Source organism: Cynocephalus volans, chromosome 3 (genome assembly GCF_027409185.1).
Source record: "Cynocephalus volans isolate mCynVol1 chromosome 3, mCynVol1.pri, whole genome shotgun sequence".
Lineage (NCBI taxonomy): Eukaryota > Metazoa > Chordata > Mammalia > Dermoptera > Cynocephalidae > Cynocephalus > Cynocephalus volans.
Window position 1 is genome coordinate 52,015,393 of NC_084462.1, and position 20,124 is coordinate 52,035,516.

At 44.8% G+C, this 20,124-nt stretch overlaps 1 protein-coding gene across 3 annotated transcripts in view; it reads right to left on the minus strand.

The window, feature by feature from the left end:
- The window catches only part of SV2B (synaptic vesicle glycoprotein 2B), a 184,014-nt gene extending 164,234 nt beyond the window's left edge, over positions 1 to 19,780 (minus strand). The window contains exons 1-2 of one of the 3 annotated variants that reach the window (XM_063089756.1): positions 19,237 to 19,780; positions 18,626 to 18,770 (exon numbers count right to left, since the gene is read on the minus strand). The gene's annotated coding sequence lies outside the window, so the exon portion shown is untranslated. The remainder of the gene's footprint in view (positions 1 to 18,625; positions 18,771 to 19,236) is intronic. The other 2 variants (XM_063089757.1, XM_063089755.1) reach the window with 2 other exon arrangements.
- Between the last annotated feature and the right edge of the window lie 344 nt (positions 19,781 to 20,124).

Consider the following 20,124-nt stretch of genomic DNA (forward strand, 5'->3'; position numbering starts at 1 on the left):
TGGGTTTGGATCCTCGTACAGCCCAGCTGCAAAAAAAAAAAAAAAAAATAGAACCATAGCACTAGATAAAAACTTGCCTCAGGTAGAGAAAATTTGACTCTTTAAATCAATAGCATTCATTAAATTCCCAGTAAAGTTAACCTTACCGTATACTTTTTTTTATTCCAAAGAGAAAATAAAATAAATTATCAACATAAGAACAAAAATTAGTACATTCATAGACTCGTTCCCTACCACTTAAAACCATGAGACATGATGTGCAGGAGTCTTAAGGGAGGGGACAGACTGGAGAGGTTAATAGCTCAAGCTTCAGATCCGAAAGACTTGAGGGCTGCCATTTACTATCTCAATCATCTTGGATAAATTGAGAGGATTAAATGAAATACTGAATTTAAAGAACCCAAAGCCTAAGGCATATTAAGTTCTCCCTAAGGGTTAGTTTCTATTATTTTATTATCATTTTTTAAATACAAAGCTTTCTAGAGAAACCAGAAATAAACATTGAATAAATAAATAAATATACTATGTTCTATAATGTTATTTCTCACCAAATTAATTTGTAATATAATTAAACCATAATGTAATTTCTATCCAAATTCCAATGGTATTTTTTTAATTTGGCAACATTAGTCAATAATTCATCTGGAGGAATAAATAGGTGGAAAATAGCCAAGGAATATTTTAAAAGTAAGAACAAAGAGGGACTTGCACTGCTAGATATTAAAACATCACATAAAGTTAAAATAATTATACTCATTTTGGGCCTGCCCGTGGCTCACTCGGTAGAGTGTGGTGCTGATAACACCAAGGCCACAGGTTCGGATCCTATATAGGGATGGCCGGTTTGCTCACTGGCTGAGCGTGGTGCTGACAACACCAAGCCAAGGGTTGAGATCCCCTTACTGGTCATCTTTTAAAAAAAAAAAAAAATTATACTCATTTTGAAACAGGGATAGAGAGATCAAATGGGACAAAATTATATAGGTAGCTTTTCAACTCACTGGGGAAAGGAGGACTTATTCACTAAGAGGTACTGAAGGCTGATTAACAATTGTAAAAATGGACCTCTACCTCACACCATAAGTCACAATAAAGTACACATACATTAATACATCACTATAAAATTAAAATGATAATAAAAACAGTCAAAATTTACCAGCAAATACTTTCCTGACTGTAGAGTAAGAAAGGACTCTCAAAGCATGAAAAGGAAGATATTTTAATAGAAAACACTGGTAATGTGAATATGTAAAAAACAAGATTTCCACATGGCATAGAGAACAGAGAAGTACAAAATTAAGGGCAAATAAGTTTTTAAAATATTTGCAATAATTAAGAGAGTCACTGGATTAATATCCTCAAAATACACAGAGCTCTTACTGATAAATATGAAAAACACTAAAACTCAACTTAAAATGAACACAGAGGAGTTCCAGTCAAGACGGTGGAATAGACGGTCCCCAGCGTCACTCTCTCCCACAAATCAACCAATTTACAACTATAAAAACATAACATCAGTCACGCTTGGGCCCCTGAAGCTCAGATGAAGAAAAGGAGAGACCTATGGAGTTCATGAAGGGGGAGAAACCACGATGAGAGAAAGAAAAAAACTGCTCAGAGCATTTCAGGCCGTGGCCACTTTAGTGCTGCAGCTGATGAGCACATGGAGCAAGAGCTGGCAAAAGCACAGCTGTGCCCTTCAGATGGAGCTACTGGGAGGTGGCAGGGGAGAAGAGAGCTTTGGTGGCCCCCAGGACAGCAAGACCACTAATAGGGTTCCCGTGGACCCACGCAGGATCAAGGATCCAGAACAGCTGTAAAAGGGGAGCTTTTCAGAGGCTGGTGAGTCATTGCAAGGGACCTGCATAAGGCCCGTCCCATGGGAAGTGTTTGGAGCATGGGTGTGGGGGGAGACAGGCCCACCAGGAGAACACTGGGACACAGTAAGGACAGCTGATACATCCCCCCGTCAGCGCAGGACCATGCAGACTGGTAGGGAATACAGAGTTGCATGGGGTGCAGTTTGATGAAAAAACTCAGGCCCTCATCGGAGTTTCTACACAACCCAGGTGCACCTGGTCTCTGGAGAGCCAGAAGTACCTATAAAGTCAACCATTAAACCCTAAGCTACACAAAAAGTCTTCTTTAGGGAAACAGCAGCAAAGCAGCAATTTAGATCACCCACACTGCTCAAGTACTGGTTTCCACAGGAAGTTCCCCCATTTTAGAAATAAGGAAAGGACAAAAAGTTAGTTCTGGCCCAGGCATACTGCCAGCACCTTGGGGCCTCCCTGGGGTCCCAAGGTATGGAGCTGGGGACCGGACCCCCCTCCCACAACCAGGAACACCATGCCAGTGCCTCAGGGCTGGTCCAGCATCCCAAGGCATGGACCAGGGACTGGACCCCCTTCCCATTACCTGGGATACTGTGCCAGCACCTTGGGGCCTGCCCAGGGTCCTGAGGTATGGAGTTGAGGACCAGATACTCCCCACAACCAGGCACACCACCAGCACCAAAGAGCATGCCAAAAACATCACCTCCATGTGGGTGGCCCATCACAGCCAGCACAATAACCATGGCTGCTGCAAAAGCAGCTAGATGCCACAAGCACCATGCAGATGGTCCACCAACCACTGGAGTGCATTGACACGTGGAGAGTCACCAGCAGAGATAAAGAAAAGAAGAGGATGTCTCTCTTCACAAAGCCCATTTCAGAGTGGCAGAAGAAGCATCTGCTCTATGATAATACTGAGGGACCTGACCACACCTCTTAGCATTGGACAGATCATCTAGGCAACAAATAGAGTAACCATTATTCTTTCAGGAGAGAAGAAATCTAGGGTAATTAGAGGGGGAAGACGGAGGGGAAAGAGGATGGGGAGAGATTAGACAAGAAGCATAAAGAATAATTACGATTTATAACAATATATGCTAGTAATATTGATTTGATCAACATATCTCAGTGTTGAACCCCCAAAATATGTATAATTAATTTGGATTCAATAAAAATTTTTTTTTAAAACAACAAACACAGAGCATGGAAAGATGATGCTTAGAAGAGGAAATACACAAAAGTGCTCGATCTTTTAAGCAATCAAATAAATGAAAAGTAAAATAAGTTTCTCACCTAACAAACTGACAATGTTTGGTTTTCCTTTTAAAGATAATACTCTCTGCAATTAAGGGTGGCTTGAGGAAGGCACTCATACATCACTAGCTGTAGGGTAAATTAGAACAAGTTTTCTGGAAAGCAACTTGGCAGCATGAAAGAAGAGCTTTATCATTTACAAGTTTTCCTATTTTCCAAATTTTATCCTATAGCAAGTACCACTTTTCTAATCAGAAATAAAAACAATTAATAAGCATAGGACACCAACTACCTGAATGGAAAACTTGAATATTAACTAATTTCAGCAATAGATTTAGGTAATTTCCAATTCTCTTGCAAACACAAGGCTTGGAACAAGTTGCATTCTGGGTTTGTATTAGTTGCAACAATCAGAGCCAGGAGTGGGGTTTGTCACTTGCTAAATTCAGGCAGGTCACTGAACAACCTAAACCTAAGCATGAAAACAAATGAATTGTTCACCATAGCTAGGTACTTGCATCTCAAATGACAGAGTACCTTAGACACATCTTAATTCCTTTCTTCATCATCTTTAGCCATTTAATCTCTCCTTGAAAGCTTAAGGATTGTCAAATTAGGAGAGGATTTGTCTTTAAAAAGATAGCTCTTATCACTGGGAAAAGCTTTTCCTCCTAGAAATGCCAACCCTTTGCTCCTTGCAAAGATATGCTCTCTGCCAGCATCTTGTTTACGTATTGTGGACCTTGCCTTAATCTAAAAAGTGGAGCAACTGGCCGAGCATCCTGCAGAGGATTCCATCTGCTGCAGGCCAGAGGAGCTGGGGATTAGGAGTAAAAGCCGAGATCCCCAAGCGGATCAGTCAGCATGTCCACACCCCCAGGCCCTGCCTCAGTGCAAAGAGAGCTCATTAGCCAGTGTATAAAATACTATAAGGCTCCAATCAGAGCTGAAGGAGGAGGGAAGGAGCTATGACAAGGAGTCAGAAGTGGAAGAAGGAGGTAGAGTAATTTTTTTCATTCAAACTGAAAAATGTGCGAAGCATGATGACGACAATAATAATAATAATGATGACAGGGAGAGGTCCCTCTCTGCCATCACTCTGGTTTGGACTGGGCCCTCTAATGCCGGTGGCTTCTGTGTATGCAGTTTTCTTGGAACAATGTTCAGCCTCACCTTGGCTCCCTTCAGCACTGAGGAGGCTCTCAAAGGACAACTGGGTCCACTTTAGACCCATGAGTTGTCCATGAACAGGCCAATTCTCCAGGCAGATTTTCCCCTCTTGTGATTCAGCTACTGCTTAGATAGCCCTGGGGCTCCTGCTCTTCCCCTAAGCATCAGGCTTCTTCCTGTGGAGCTTTCTGCACCTTCCCAGGCCCTCAGTGAACACAATAGATAAATGTTCTTTTCTTCCCTTAGCACTGTACTACCACCCTTCTTTCCCTCCTGGTATGAGCTACTCCATTAAGCCACTTGCCTGTCAAAATTCCCAGACTATAGTAGGCACCAGGCTCTATGTCTTCATATGCCCCAAACTCCAGGGGATATGTCAAGCCCTCTGAGGATTCCTCCTGCATAGTGCACACCACCCCACTAGTACCATGCATAAGCAAACACCCAGCCAGGTGCAAGCTACTCTGTCTCCCTTCTTGCAAGCACCCCCAGTCTCCATAAGGGAGTCTCTTGGAGGCTTTCATTTGGTTTTATAGGGAGAGAAATGTCTTTCACCTCAATTAAGTACTTGCTATAGGCCAAGATTCAAAAGACTCTACCTTCCCTTTCTATCCCTATATTATATAGACCTGAGGACTTAAGAGTTGAGGACGTCAAAGCCAGTTTCAATACCTTTTGGAAAGTCATAAGGGACAACAGTCATTTAAAAAGTAGAGTTTCTAAGACATCTTACCTCAGATTTGCACTCTGAATGCCCATTCTGGGGCAATAAAAAAGTCCCACTCAACGCCCTGTTACACAGGTAACTTGCTTTGGTAGATCAACCTATTATTCCCAATTCTTCTCTCCCATGTAATATGATTCTAATCCACATTTTTAGCCATGTATCTTTGCAATATCTTTTACTGTGAGAAGAGTATACTTTTCCATTCCATTGTGGTGGGTTTGAGTTTGGCCATCTGATTTGCTTTGTCCAATGAAATGTCAGCAAACACGACATGTGCAGAGGCTTTAAATGTACTGGGACGGTTTAGCATTACTCATGTCTTCCTACCATTTGGCATGAGAAGAATATGTCCCTGGAGCATCCTGGTAGCTGAATGAGAAACACATGGAGCACAGCCACCCCAGTTGATTGGTAAACTCATGAGTGAGATAAATAATGTTTGTAGTATGAGCCACTGAGATATTTGGGGCTGTTTGTTAGGCAGCATTATTTGTATATAGTAATAGCTGATTAATAGACTTGCTATATGTCCAACATTGTGCTGAGCACTGTATTGGCTCATTTAATTCCTTCCTCCTAACAACTCTATGAGATAAAGCACTATTTGATGTTATTCTTGTTTTATAGGCAAGAAAACTGAGGCACAGAGCATTTAATCACAATTAGTAAGTGAAGGAGACAAGCTGCACACCCAGCAACCTGACTCCAGAGACTATACTGTTGCCACCACAGGACCAAAAACAGAAGGAGAGAGAGGTGTGATCCTGTGTTCTTCTGAGTCTGTACTCTGGTATTAACCTTGGACTCAAAGCTGAGTCCACAATGGCTGCTTATGAGGTCCTTATTAGAACAAGCCAGACCAGATCTCAAGAGCTGAGGCAATTTTTCTAGCTCTGTCAGTGCATGCAAAGAGGATGAGACAGGCTTCCCTTCCAGAATGCATAACCCTTCTCTGAACTGTGAGGAGGGGAAGTCCCACAGGGAATTCTAACCAAGGAACAATCCTGCCATTGTGAAGTCACATAACGTTCCACACGGGATGCACAGCACACCTCATTCTGCCTATTTTTATTCTCCCTAAGCAAATATTTCCAGGCTTTTTCTCTTGAAAATTATTACACAATTGCCAGCTGCTGGGATTATACAAATAACTTGATAATAGCAAAGCAATATGCTGTCCAGTGTTCAGTGCCACCACAAATCAACAAAGCAGCCTGGGGTGCCAGTTCTCATTCACGGCCTGCAAACAGAAGCAGCAGCACAAATGAAGGCCACCCACTCTCTCCCAGTTTCAGGAGAACAGAGTAGCAGGCAGTTTGGTCCCAAGATGGATTTTTACTCTTCAACTTCCAAGATGTTCTGTGCACAGGGAGAATGCACAGTCCTGTTCATTAGCAAAATAACTCATCAGTGTGATTCACCAGGGCATCCCTTTCTTTAGCCAAAATTAGTACACTTGATGAGCAGCAATTGGGCTTACAAGTCCTCAAGTTATAAACAAGCTAGCATTTATGAAGTACATAATTTAAAAAATCATGTGAGTGTGTAGACACTCTGTTTATATATACATGAAACAGAGCTTCCTTATAAATTGCAGATTATACACCCTCTGAGTGCAGGGATCGTGTCTTCCTTGCCTGCCACTCACCCTAATGCCTAGCACAATGGGCAGTCAATGAACATTTGCTGAATAAATACATAGGTGTAAAAGGGATTTAAGGGAGAAATATCCCTCTTTGAATTTTGCATATTTTAATTCTGAAAATGCAAAACCAAGGCAAGCAAAGAAATGGTTACGAAAATTTGAAACCCTTAGAAAAGGAAGAGGAGATGGATAAATAGCTAGACTGTGGAAGTCTTCAACACTTACCAAAAAAGCTAATACTTTGTGATCATTACTTCAGCAAGAGAAGCCAGTTCAGTGTGTACAGTGGACATCTGTGGGTTATGCCTGCCCAGAAACCATGACCCCTTCTTTCAGTAACAACTCCTCAATTTTTCTTTAAGGAACTCCACTTTTCTCACTACATGCAGTCTTGGGATTCATAGTTACAGTGTTCTTGGGTATGGGTTTGTGACCGCAGCTGGGCTAGGCTGATTTCTCTCATCCCACCTTGCGAGTATTTCCAAATAGCCCACCCATTAGCAAGGGAGCAGGTTGGTCTTTTCACAGACAGACTAAAGACTTCCCCAGAACTCAGTGTGGAATTTACGTCACTATCCAAGCACTCCCACAGATCTGCTGTTCTGCTCTTTCAGCTCAGCTAAGGCCCTTCTCCTGAATCCTACATTGCAGAGTAGCACAGAGAACTCAAAGCTGGACATGGGGGTTCTGATCACAAATTTGCCACAAGAAATAACTTACCTCCCCTCTTGGGGTCTCAGTATCTCCCTCCCTAGTATTAAGGGGCTGGGATTAAATAACCACAAAGAAGCCTTTTGTGTCGGGTCAATAGAAATTGACCCCTTGAATCCCTGGGCCTTGGCCACACAGAGCTCTCATTGTCAGGGCCAATGAGGCTTGGAGTTTAAAGCAGTTAATCCCTTGGCTGGATGACTCGGACAAAGAGGATTAACCTCAGACAACAGAGTCATCATCCAAATATAGAGCAATCCTAAGCACACACATTAGAGATAGGACGTGCCCCACCTGCTCTTGCAGATTCTGTTCGCTAACCCGTTTGGTGAACTGACAGATGAACTCTGCAGCACTCAAGGCTACAGTGTTAAATTGTCAGGACCCTCTCCATGTTTTCCTACCACCTTTCTCGGTTCTTCAACCCAGGGCATATTGTTTCTTCTTTGAAATATGCAGGTTTCTTTTAGATTTGGTAGTAAATAACCACTGAGCACCTACTATGTGCCAGGGACTGCATTAGATATCAGAGCTACAGTGGTAGCCAAGATGGGACAGTCCCAGCTCTCAGGAAGTTTGCAGTCCAGTGAGAAATCCCCTCTTCCGTGCATGTACCCTGTAAGCACTTGACAAACATCGTCTCTTTCAATGCCCCTCGACAACCCCAGAAAGCAGGTCTTATTATGACCATTTTACATGTGAGGAAACTGAAGCGCTCAGAAGTTAAACAAGTTGCCCAAAGTTATGCAATCTGTTAGTATCAGAGCAAACTTCTTGGTTTAAAAATATTGATTCTACATATTATTCCCATCATTTTGTACAAGTCAGAAACAACAGGAGAAGGAAGGTGAAATATTAAACTTTAGTCTCTTCAGAGTGTATAACTTCTGGAATATTCATCATAGGGAAAAACTGGATGATTAACTCTATACTTTTCTGCATTGAAAAAGCTCCTAGGCAACAGGCAACCCAATAGTCAGCCCGGTTGTAACTTTTTAATCTTTATGTTATTGGGAAAAGCTCTTCTGGATCCTCTGCAACATGTTCTCATAAGCTTATGAGAAATTACTCATTGAGATTTCAGGCTCTATGTTGGGGAAGGTAGGTCAACCAACCCCTTCAACAAACTCTAAGATGTCAGTGGTCTAACATACGCAGAGTTTATTTCTTGCACATGAGACGGCCTCATGCAGGGCCAGCCAGCGGGTGGGAAAAGAGCCTGTAGGAGCACAGGTAGAGACTGCATGGGCCCCTCACACCCATTCTCACTGCACCGGCAGAACTGTCATGCGGCCCCACCCACTAGCAAGGGAGGCAGGGAGGTGTCATTGGTGTGCACAGAAAGAGGAGAAAATGGCTTTGATGAACAGCTTGCCAGTCTCTGCCACAGGCTCCAAAACTGCATATTTATATGGCCACTTCTCAATAAAGAAAATAATTCAAAATTCTTACATAAATGGTGGGGATTATAGATAGGCTTTCCTTTTCTTTTCCCAATTTTCTGGATAATCTGCAATGTGGTTCTAATACCTCCAAAATGATGAGAGAAAGGGGGTAAGGGGGGAAATCCCCTAATTTGTAAGTGTTTGAGCAGTTATGGGTAGAACCATGTGATCCAGGTAACTGCCTGAGAAATAGGGGCAAAGGCAGCTTCTCCAATCCCCCTGCCTCTCCCTCATCTATTTCAAAAACAATAAACAGAACTTTCTGCTCCATTTGTTCTGGGCAACTCTGGTCTAGGGCTTCTTTTTATTTCTTAAATGTTTTCCATGCTCTTTCAGGTCTTTCTGTTCCTTAAAGCATCTCCAAAACATCAATCACTTTCCAAGCCTGCTGTTTTTCTATTTGGATGGATTATCAGTGATCAAGCCCAAATCAAACTTCTGATCCACTCAAGTCACACACAGCCAAGCCTTGCAGCTTAAGCACAGGACAGTGGCTGCCTCACACTCTCAAGACTATTTCAAGGAGTTAAGACAATCAGCTCCTCTGTGTATCCCAGAGGTTCGTATGCCTCTTCCTGCTTGGCACACCTGATGAGAACCTTTAAACCCACAGGAGATTCTAGTGGGTGTCCTGCTACTTCCCACCAAACCTCTCCCCATGGCTCATCTCTCCATCCCTACCCCAGGCTAACAACACCTCAGACCCCCTGTTTTAGCTACACCAGACTGCCTATCATTGCAAAATCAACCATGCCTTTTCAAGATTATGGCTTCTCCTAAAGCTATTCCCTCTTTTGGGAATACCCTTCTCTTTCCCACCCTTCAAGGCTCATGGACAACACCCCCTCCCCCGTCCAGTAGCTCTGCCTGGCCCTCAGCCTTCTCTCCTCCTCCAGCAATAACAACTGATTCTAGCCCTGTGTGCCCACAAACATTCACTCAGTGTACACCTCTATGATACCACCTTCTCACCTTGTATCTAATTATTAATTAAAGAGCTCCCCTATGGCAGAGCCCTAGACAGACTGGCTCTGGAGGCCTTTGCCCTGCACCATCTCAAAGAAGCACAAGAAGGTAGTGTTAGCTCGGAAGCAATTGAATTCATGGAAGCAGAAAGTAGAATGGTGATCACGGGGTGGGGGGAGCGGCTAGGGGGAATAGGAGAAGACAGTTCAAGGTACAAAGCCTCAGTTAGACAGGAGGATGCTTTTTAGATCAGTCGCACAGCATGGTGAATAGAGCTAATAACTGAGTTCTGTACATTTCAATACCACCAAAAGAGTAAATTTCTGATATTCTCATCACAAAAAATGTTAAATATGTGAGATGATGGATATGTCAATCAGCTTAATTTGATCTTTCCATATTGTATTCAAAAATTGTAACACCAGCTTAAACCCCATAACTATATACAGCTCTAATTTGTCAATATATAAAAAAATTTTTAAAAATTTAAGAATCCAGGAACTGACCGGAAGTTCGAGTAAGCCAGAAGAGGCCTCGCCTGTATAGAGGTAACAGGCTGGAAGTAACAGGTCGGCAAACTGGGAGTGACACAGATGAAACTGAGAAACCTGCTAGGACTAAGCCGGCCTCTGACAGCACTCTGTGGTGCCCCGAGATACCACACTTGGGGCCACAGAGGAAGCAGGAGGCCACCAACTCTGTGATAGGAAGACTGGAGCCCAGCACAGCTTCTCTGCTGGAGATGTGGCCAGCACCACCAAAAAAATAAATAACGAGAAAAGTCATCCATCAGCGGGCGTCAGAGGAGGACTTGCCTCAGAACCCCACCTTGTTTTTATACTGCCTCTGACCCTTTTCATCTGCCTCTCCATTGTTCCACTTGAGTTTATTGCTTTCACTTTTAAGCTACTGCTTTTCCAGTGTTTTCTATAGCTTCCCTTTCCTTAATGTTTATCCTTTGCTTAAAAAATAATAGAAGTGCCTGCATTTAATCCATGGACCTTTAAGCAACCACGTGTGGGGTGTGTTCATCCCCTCAGCAGGGTATGAGTGTAACTAAGTTCCTTGAGCCCTCCAGGGTCAAGGTCAGGAGCTCTGGACATGGCCATGACCTCTCCAGCCCCATCCCCCAGGCAGGACTCTGCCACTCTACAGTGCCTTTCCTCTTGCTCAGAGGCTCCCGCGTGCCAGCTGGGCTCCATTCCTCAGTGCCATCTGCTGCACCCCAGATCAGGCCATGGTCAGATTCTGTGCATGGCAGGAGACCAGGGGCTGCAGGCAAAACAAGAGCAGCCTGGGCTGTGGGAGCCAGGCAGGGAAAATCCCAGAGGATTAAAGCCTTTGGAGAAAGCTATTGAGACACCTAACCAGGTTCTCACCTGCCTGGGAAAACTGGCTGTACCGTTTCAGAGGGTTTCTAAGCATAACAATGAAGGAGACCCATACCCAATACTCTCATATGAATTTATGTGGCTGCAGCCCCAGGCTGGGCTCTGATCCACTCTATCATTAATTTATTGTATGACCTTAAATCAGTTATTTCCTTCTCTAATCTCAGATCTCTTCTTTGCCTAATAAGGAGTTTAGATTCCCTGCTTTCTAAGGTCCCTTCAGCTCTAATATCCTATAATTCAATTAAGACCTTCCATTTTCTTGAATTTATTCTAGACCTGAAAAGGAACCTGCCCATGAAATATTAATTAAAACAAAACATGCCCATCCAGAAATAATAATGAACAGATCATTTATCCATGTGTTCTGTTGCTCCTCCTTAGCAGTATGCATTTGCAGGTTTCAGTCATAGAAAAGCCCATGAAAACAGAATTACAAATCACACCTAGCACACCTAGGTGAGTTTTGGAAGCCCAGAGCTCCTGCCGCACACACATCACCTAGGGTTGACGTAGGAAGCATGTCACAGCACCAAGCTGCCAGCTGGAACAATCAACTTCCAGACCCAGACATCTGTGATTCAAGAAGACCTCAAAGGCCTTCTCTTGCATCTGTGCAGACCTGGCAGAGGAAGGAATGATGTTGTTGATCCACTTCTCCAAGGCACTTTGGTCTGTGATTTCTTTTCCCTGGTCTCAGCTTTCTCATCTATAAAATGGACACAGGAGGAAGGATGGGCCTATATGATCTAGCTCCTAAAGAAGTTCAATTCTGAAGGGTTAAACAGTCTCCAGTCAGAGAAGAATTTTCAATTGCATTTTGAGAAAAGAAAGTTAATGCTACTCTTTCCCCTGCCACCCAAGACAGAAGGAAGCACTAAAAACTGAAGAGAAGAGGATGTGGGTAGAACCAGTTTTTACAGAAAACAAGAAGACTTGAGAGGACCACAGGCTTCTATGTGGCAAGCTGAAGGAGGAGCCTGTAGTATGGGTCTTTGTTGCTAGAACATAGGACATTGCTGGGTGAGTTGAAATCAATGGTCAGAACAGCAAGAAAGCTTGGGGCTTTGCTGATGATGTGTCTGGGAGCTCAGAGGGAAAGCTGAGTATACGCTCCTCTATCCAGAACTGCAGCATGGCATGGGGTTAGTGAGGGAAGGAAAACCATCAGCTGCTGAGTACCAACTTGGTGCTGAAGACTAGCTCATCACTGTCACTTACACTCTCATTTCTTTACCAGGCCAGTGAGGGACAACCAGGATAAGGCTTGGCCAACAGAGCAACCACAACAGCATTTACTCTTTCATGTATTTAATAAATACGTATTATACGCCTACTATGTGCCTAGAACAGGAAGAAGAGCAGACTTTTCCAGTAGAAGACTGGGGCAGATTTTGTGGGAGCCATGCCCAAGAACATGATGGGAAAGTTTCTGCATCCACACACTCCAAGTGACTCGAGTTTTCCTCATGGTATTCCAACAAACCATGTGACACTGTGGAACTGAGCTAAAGGGGTTGGCTTATTGCAGAGAACAGAAGGTTGGTTTCCCTGTGAGGCACCTTGAAATCTCTAACCCACAGGCTCATTATTGTCCACTTGTCTCATCTGAACAGCATGGGCCCCACGCAAATAATCGTCTAAATAGTACTGGCAACATGGGATGACAGGTTCTCAATTTTGCCTTCACATAGAATCAATTCCCTCAGCTAATATGGTGATTCCTTAATCAACATCTAGGCCAACATATTTCCTATCTGGGAGCATGAAGGGAACTAAAGAGCATTTGGGTATTACTCCTATCACCATCATCACCACCACTACCGCCATCATCATTTTACAACTGAGGAAACTGAGGCTCAGAGTGATTAAATAACTTGCTCAAGTTTACACAGCTAGAAAGTAGCAAAGCTTGTGTTCAAACTCAGTTGCCTGATTCCCAAGGCCACTGCTCTATCCTATGCCCCACATAGCCAGGCTTAGCATCCTCACATAAAAATGCAGGCCAACTGGCTGTCTCTTTCTCACACTTCCTTCTGAACTGTGGTTCTTTTTTCCACCATGAGCCCACTCTCCATCTCTCTCTCTCTCTCTCTCTCTCTCTCTCTCTCTCTCTCTCTCTCTCTCTCTCTCTCTCTCTCTCTCTTTCTCTCTCTCTCTCTCTCTCTCTCTCACACACACACACAACCACTTTCAATTGCAGTATCTGCTTTTTCTTGTTTCACTCTCCCCTCCTCTCAATATTATTGCAAGTGATACTCACACTCACACATAATCGCACACTCCATGGGGAGAAAGAAAATGGACAGCACCTACAATCTGAGACTGAAGTCATTCCAGCCTCCCCTTTTCCTATAAGGCTACTGCCTATTCCTCTCCTTTTATAAACAGGAACACATTATGCAAAATACTGTAGATGTGGTATTTTTCAACAGGCTGATGACACTCTTATGCTCGTCATTAACTGATATAAATAACTGTCTCCTTTTTTCAGAATTCTTCCTTGCCTCTGCTTCATCTTAAATTAAGAGCAGTACAATAATAACCCAAGAACATCACACCCCTGAATTTCAGCCACCTCTCTCTGGAAGATCTTTTTTTTTTTTTTTTTTGGTTTTTTTTTAGCTATTTTTTGGTTTCCACTTATTCCTCTTTCTTACTTGTCACCACACATTGCTTTCTGTAAGACATAAGCAATTGGGGCCTTCATATTCAAAGTCAGTTTTTAGTCCACAAGATCCACAGTAAGGCTGCTGTGACACTTTGAAAATAAAAGGAATAATTTCAGGGAGTTATACTTTAAGACCCACCATAGCACAGATTTGCAGTCACCTCTAGTAATTAAATGGCTCCATTCACTCATTCAGTAAATATTCATTGAGCCCATACTATGTGCCAGGCAATATTCTGGGCACTGGTGATACAGCAGTGACTTAGCTCACTGAAGGGACAAATAAAGAACATGCTAATGATACTCAAACTTATGTCTCCTTCCTGAACCTCTTCCCTGAACTCAAGACTCTTGTATTCAACTATCTATTTAACATTTCCCGTTTGATGTCCAACTGAACCCCATAACTACTCCTTCTCCAACCCGGTAAAGGACTACTACATCCTGCTCAGGTCAAAATACAAGGCATCATCCTTGACCCATTTTTTTTCCCTCAGGTTCTTAATCTAACTCACCAGCAAATCCTGTCTGTTCTACCATCCAGTGCATCCAGAATTTGGCCACTTCTTGCTATCTCAACTACTATCCGCACTGGTCCAAACCACCATCATGTCTCACGTGGATCATTGCAGTAGCATCCTGATTGCTTTCCTCATGTCCACCCTTGCCACTCTAGAGTCTATTCTAATCTCTAAAGCTCAAGTGGTCATTGTAAAACATAAATCAGAAAGTGACATCCTATGCTCAAAAATCTCCAGTGGCTTCCCAACTTTCTCAAAGTACAGGACAAAGTCCACATCAGGCCCTACAAGACCCTGTATTATCTGGCTCCCAGCTCCCTCCCTGGCCTCATCTCTGCTGTGCTCACCCTGTCTCACTCAGTTCCTTCTAAGTGAGGCTTCTTGCTGTTTCTGGAATATGCCAGTGCCCTGTTGCCTCAGGGCCTCTGCACTTGCTGTTCTCCCTACCTGGAAAGGTATCTTCCCAGATATCCATCTGGCTCACTCTTTCACTTCCTTCTTGTCACCCTGACCACCTTATATAAAGTACCCACCTCCTACTTCACCCTCCCCTTCCACCCCACTCAACCAGGCATTACTCATCCTCCTTTCCCTGCTTGATGTTCCTTAATCACCTGATATTACACATTTACTTATTTATCTATATATTACTTGTGTCCCGCAACTTGAATAAATGCTTCATGACATAGATACTAGGGTTCTTTTACTGCTGTATCCCCTGCCCATAACATGCTTTGCACATAGACAGCACTCAATAAATATTTGGTGAATGAATGACTATCTAGAGACACATACATCTATAGAAGGTCAACCATGGAAACTCAGAAAGAGAGTCACAAGGGCAAGTACAGTCATTGCCTATTCAAGCAGAGTCCAGCAGAAAAAGAGACTTAGCCAATGAGACTCTAAATATTAGGGTTACCGTGGTAGACTGATTGCAAAAGTATCCCAAGTTCTTCCCCTTCCTGTATCCATGCTCTTTGCAAGGTGACCATGAAGCTCCCCCTATCAAGAAGTGGAGTCTATTTCTCTACCCCATCACTCTGGGCTGCCTCACATCTTATTTTGTCAATAAACAAGAATGAAGTGACAGTGTTTCAGCTACAAGCTTAGGCCTCAAGAGGTAACACAAGGTTCCACTTTTCTTGGCCCCCTGCCACTACCAGGTGAACATGCCAGGCTCACCTGCTGGAGGATGAGAGACCACCTGGAGCAGAGCCAAGTCATCCCCGCTGAGGCCTCAGACACTCCAACAGCAGACCGGAATCCCATGAGCAAGCACAGCTGAGATCAACCAAGCACAACTCTGATTGGAAGAACTGCCCAGCTAACCCATAGATAAGTGAGAAAATAATAAATGGCTGTTGTTTTAGGCCTGTAAGTTTGGGGGTGGTTTGTTCTGTAGTCTCATTGGCAAGATCAGCCCTAATGTGTGTGTTCACTCCCTCGGGTAGGTATCTGAGCTGCTTCTCTGAGTAAATGTGCATCAGGAAAACTTCTCCTTGTGATGTGGTTCTCATGACAGGAAGTCTGCAGGAAGAAGGCACACTAGACATGCTACACAGCAGCCGTTGCAAATCAATGGACAGGCGTGCAGGTCAACAAGGTCACTGCAATGTGGTTTAGAGAGACAGATCAGATTTCTAAGCCAGACCTTGGATGGGTAAATTCAGAGACATTAATGTTACCTTCTCAGATAACTTGGGGGACACTCAGCCAGACACCCTGACCTTGACCCAGCTTTACCATATCCTATTTCACAGAAACTTTGAGAAGGTTCTCAGGCATCCAGCCCCATTTCTGTCTATGGAACACACTGCAGTAGCCCTACTGCACCAAGGACAGCTATGTGATGGAGCTATCAAATCCCAAAACCATGCTTTCTCTAGAGGAACAAAGTCTCAACAGGGATGCAAACTGTAACCTTTATATTAAGCCTATAAGGTGGAAGTCTAAAACCAATCTGCCATATGATATTACGCAAATGCATTCCATGGTACATTGAAGGTCAGTGTATTTCCAGATGATCCCAAAACTTTCCCATGGCCATAGAAACTCTTCTCATTCTCAAAGAAAAAAGAATAACTAGCAAGGACAATACCAGCTGGACTAGTCCCTAAAGATGGCCCTTTCTTTCATTGTGGGAGAAAGGAAACAAAGACACGTAATACTAAGGTTCAAAAAAAGCACAAATGCAGTCTCCAATCCATATGAAAGAAACCTGAACACTGTGCTGCACGGACTCCCTCATTCCTGTGCTTCCTGTCACCTTGCAAAGATTTATGCCTTCAGCTTGCTGCATTCTTCTGCGCTTTGAGGGACCACAGGCACCTGTGCCTACCAACCAACCTTTCTTCTAAACATAGAGCTTAGGATTTTAGCCAATGCCTGAACAAGAACAGCACATATATCTTAGCAACAAATATAAATCGAGGCTTGTCGTGTTACCCCTCTGACCTCAACTCCTACTGCCATCCCCCTCACTCACTCAGCCACAGCCCCCCTGGCCTCCATTCTGGTTCTCCTTATGGACATACCTCTCTCCTGCCTCAGGGTTTTGCAGGTCCTGTTCCTCTGCCCAGGATGCCTGGTTTCCTCCCTCATGTCCCCAGGGGTCTGGTTGAATGTCACTTACCACCAAAGCCTTCTCTGACCAAGCTGCACTAAAAAAATAGTGCCCAAGCCCCACCCCCTCCCCCAGCAGCACTCTGCGTTCTTCTTACCTGCTTTGTTTTTTTCCATCGCAATGTCTCATCTGCTAATACACTATATATGTACTTATTTATTTGCAGATTATCTCACACACATGCACACACACACAAAGTTCCTTGAGGGTAGGGCTTTATATTGTTTAATTCTGTAATCCCCACACATAAAGCAGTGCCTGCTGCATAGGAGGAGCTCAATGAATAAACTGCCATTTCTTGAGCACCTACTTTGTGCCACTCAATAACAATGAACAAAATATTTTACGTAATTATTATAACACCCAATTGTTGTCTTCGTCTCACAGATCCAAAAGCCAAAGCTCAAAGAGAAGCCACATAACTTGCCCAAGCCACTCACTCCCCTAGGGCTGTTTGAGCATCAAAGCCCACTTTGATTTCCCTGCAGTGTGCCAGGCTGCTTGTCAAATACCTTAATGATGGTTTAGGTGACAAAGTGTATGTAACAGACGTCCTTGGAAAACACACAGAACACAAGAGCTCTTGATTCTATCATTTTTCATCACCCACCACAGCTCCTGTCCAGGAAGAAAATCCCTGAGATTGGATTTTCATCTCCACTGATGGTAGCTGCTTCAGCTTTCCTTTTTTCCACCCATTTAGGGGACAATCAAAGTCAGAGTTCTTTGGGGTTTTTTGTTTATTTGTTTGTTTTTACCAGGCTTGGACAAGAACAGACAGGGCAAGGACCCAGGGGAAGGAAAGCCGTTCATCTGCCCTGAAACTTCTGCAGAATTTGCAGAGTCCCTGCCTTTGTAAAATGCTGCTTGAAAAACCTTCATAAATTTAAAATTTAGAAAGACCATCCAGTAAAAAATAAAAAGCCCGACTGCACCAGGCGTGTTCCTCCCTTGGTATCAGCCTGTGTCTACTAGGGTCTAGTCACGTACTGCAAACTCTGGCCCTGCTGTGACTTGTAGGGTTCTGTCCATCCAGTGGCAGTGATGGTGATGGGGTGGGAGAGTGATATGGGTCACTCACTGACCAAGAGACCAAGACAGGGACCCAGTCCCTGCTGAAATCCCTGTAATGCCTAATCCATAAGGGCTTCATTTAAAAAATATTTAATCACTGCCACGATTAACCCTCTGCTGCCACAGCTCTTTCCCACCATATCATATCCCTTTATTACAGGTATTTTTCTCCTCCCACCAGGGGTGAGCTTCTGGGGAACTAGGATTTTGTTTTCATTATCTCTGCATCCCCAAGGATTAATTCCGCCTCTGACACAAGCTGCACAGGGAGTATTTGCTGACTCAAGAAAGATGCAGAATGAACCTTCACTGTATCTCTGGAACAACTGGAGCAAGCGGGACAAGTCACCTCTTCTGGAGAGGGCAGAAGCAGAAACATTAAGTGTAGACCAGAACGACGGCTGAGCTGGCTACAATGCCCAGTTCTCCGCCATACACACACCTCTCATTCCTCACCTGCCACTCCCTGAGCCCCACAGACACCCACATTCACCTCTCGAACGGGCTTAGAAAACGAGCAAGCATCCCCCAGGCCCCACCCCACCCGGACTGCTCTTTATCAGAGCCCAAGACACCGATGTTAAGTTACCTTTAACCGGAGCTAGTTTACATCTGCGATTCCTGGATAAGGGGTCGTGTTTTATCAGCCCAGCGCAACCCTGGACAGCACCCGTCTGCGGAAGAACCAGCAGTACCTCGCTCCTCCCCAGCCAAACGCATTTGCTCGCCCATCCCTGCAAAACAAATCCTGTTCCTTTCCTTGTGCTAAAACCTATCTGTAAACAGATCCTCTGTGTCCATAAGAAACGGCTCCCACTCCCGCGGAAGGCGCCCCCCACATTCAGAAACACACTCACAAACCCCAACCCAGAGCCACAAGGCGTAAGAATGTTTTTAAAACGTTCTTTAAGAACAACAACAACAACAACAAAAATCCATCTAGTAAGAATAAAATTGAAACTAAAAGCGGTGGCTGGGAAGCTTATGGAAACCGAGCTATACAGGCCAGTAGCCTAAGTTGCAAAACTATTTATGGCGCTAATAGTTCACACAGGATTTAAAAACAGCCCTTGGGGAGGCCACCTTCAAAGAAGGGCGCAGCCGCCGGCAGCAGCGGGCAAGTCCTTGCTTTTCTGCGCCCGCTTTGCAAGACTCTCCCCGTCTTTTCTGCGATTTACTATAAACCGTACTCCGCGGTACCTGCGTGTGTGTTTCAGCCCGGCAGAAGAGCCCGGGAGCCCTGGCGCGCGGGGTCCGTGCCCAGGTCGGGTCCGCGCTCGCCGCAGCCAGCAGCGCCGTCCGCTCCTGGGGTGGGAGATCCGCAGGGGGCGGCCTCCGAGCGCCGGGGAAGCGGCGTCCGCCCGGGCAGCCCCGCCGGCAGCTCGGGCTAAGGCGGCGCTGGAGCTATCGCGGCAGAGGCAGGCGCCCGCGGGTGTCACACCTGCATCACCGCGCCCACGCCGCCGCCGCAGCGACGCGCCCCCGCCCCGCTGAGCATCCAGGGCCGGTGGCTCCCGGGTCCTCTCTTCTGCAGGATCAGGTCCTCCTCACCCTCTTTCTTCCCGGGTCCGGCATTTAAAAGTATTCGGTGCGGGCAGCTCTTTACTCCTAAATCCCCTTCTAATTCAAGGAGGGGTGTTCGGGATAGATGAGAGGGACCCGAGCTCTCTGGATTTGCAGACTAATAGTTGTTAAACTTCCTGTTCCGCGAGTCGTGCACCCGGCTGACTAGGGTCGTCTGGCTCCGTCCACCCCGCCCAGGCCGTGGGGGCGCTGTCGACTCCACACGCCCCTTCACCGACTCTAAACTAGGAGACTTCAGAGGACAGGACTCAAATTCCTGGGAAGGGGAATCCCTCTGATTATGCCATCCCCATAGTACCTTAAATAACGGATGCGGTTAAATCGCTCTGTCCATGCTACCGCATCAGCAACTGGAAGAACTCACTTGGCCAGTGGGGGGAGGAGGAAAACTCGGAGGGCTTGATGCATTCGACAAAGCCCTTCATCTGTCTCCCTCCTTCTGTCGCCCCCCAAGTCCACCCACATAAAAAGTTCAGCAAATTCAACTGCCAGCGCTCACCCAGC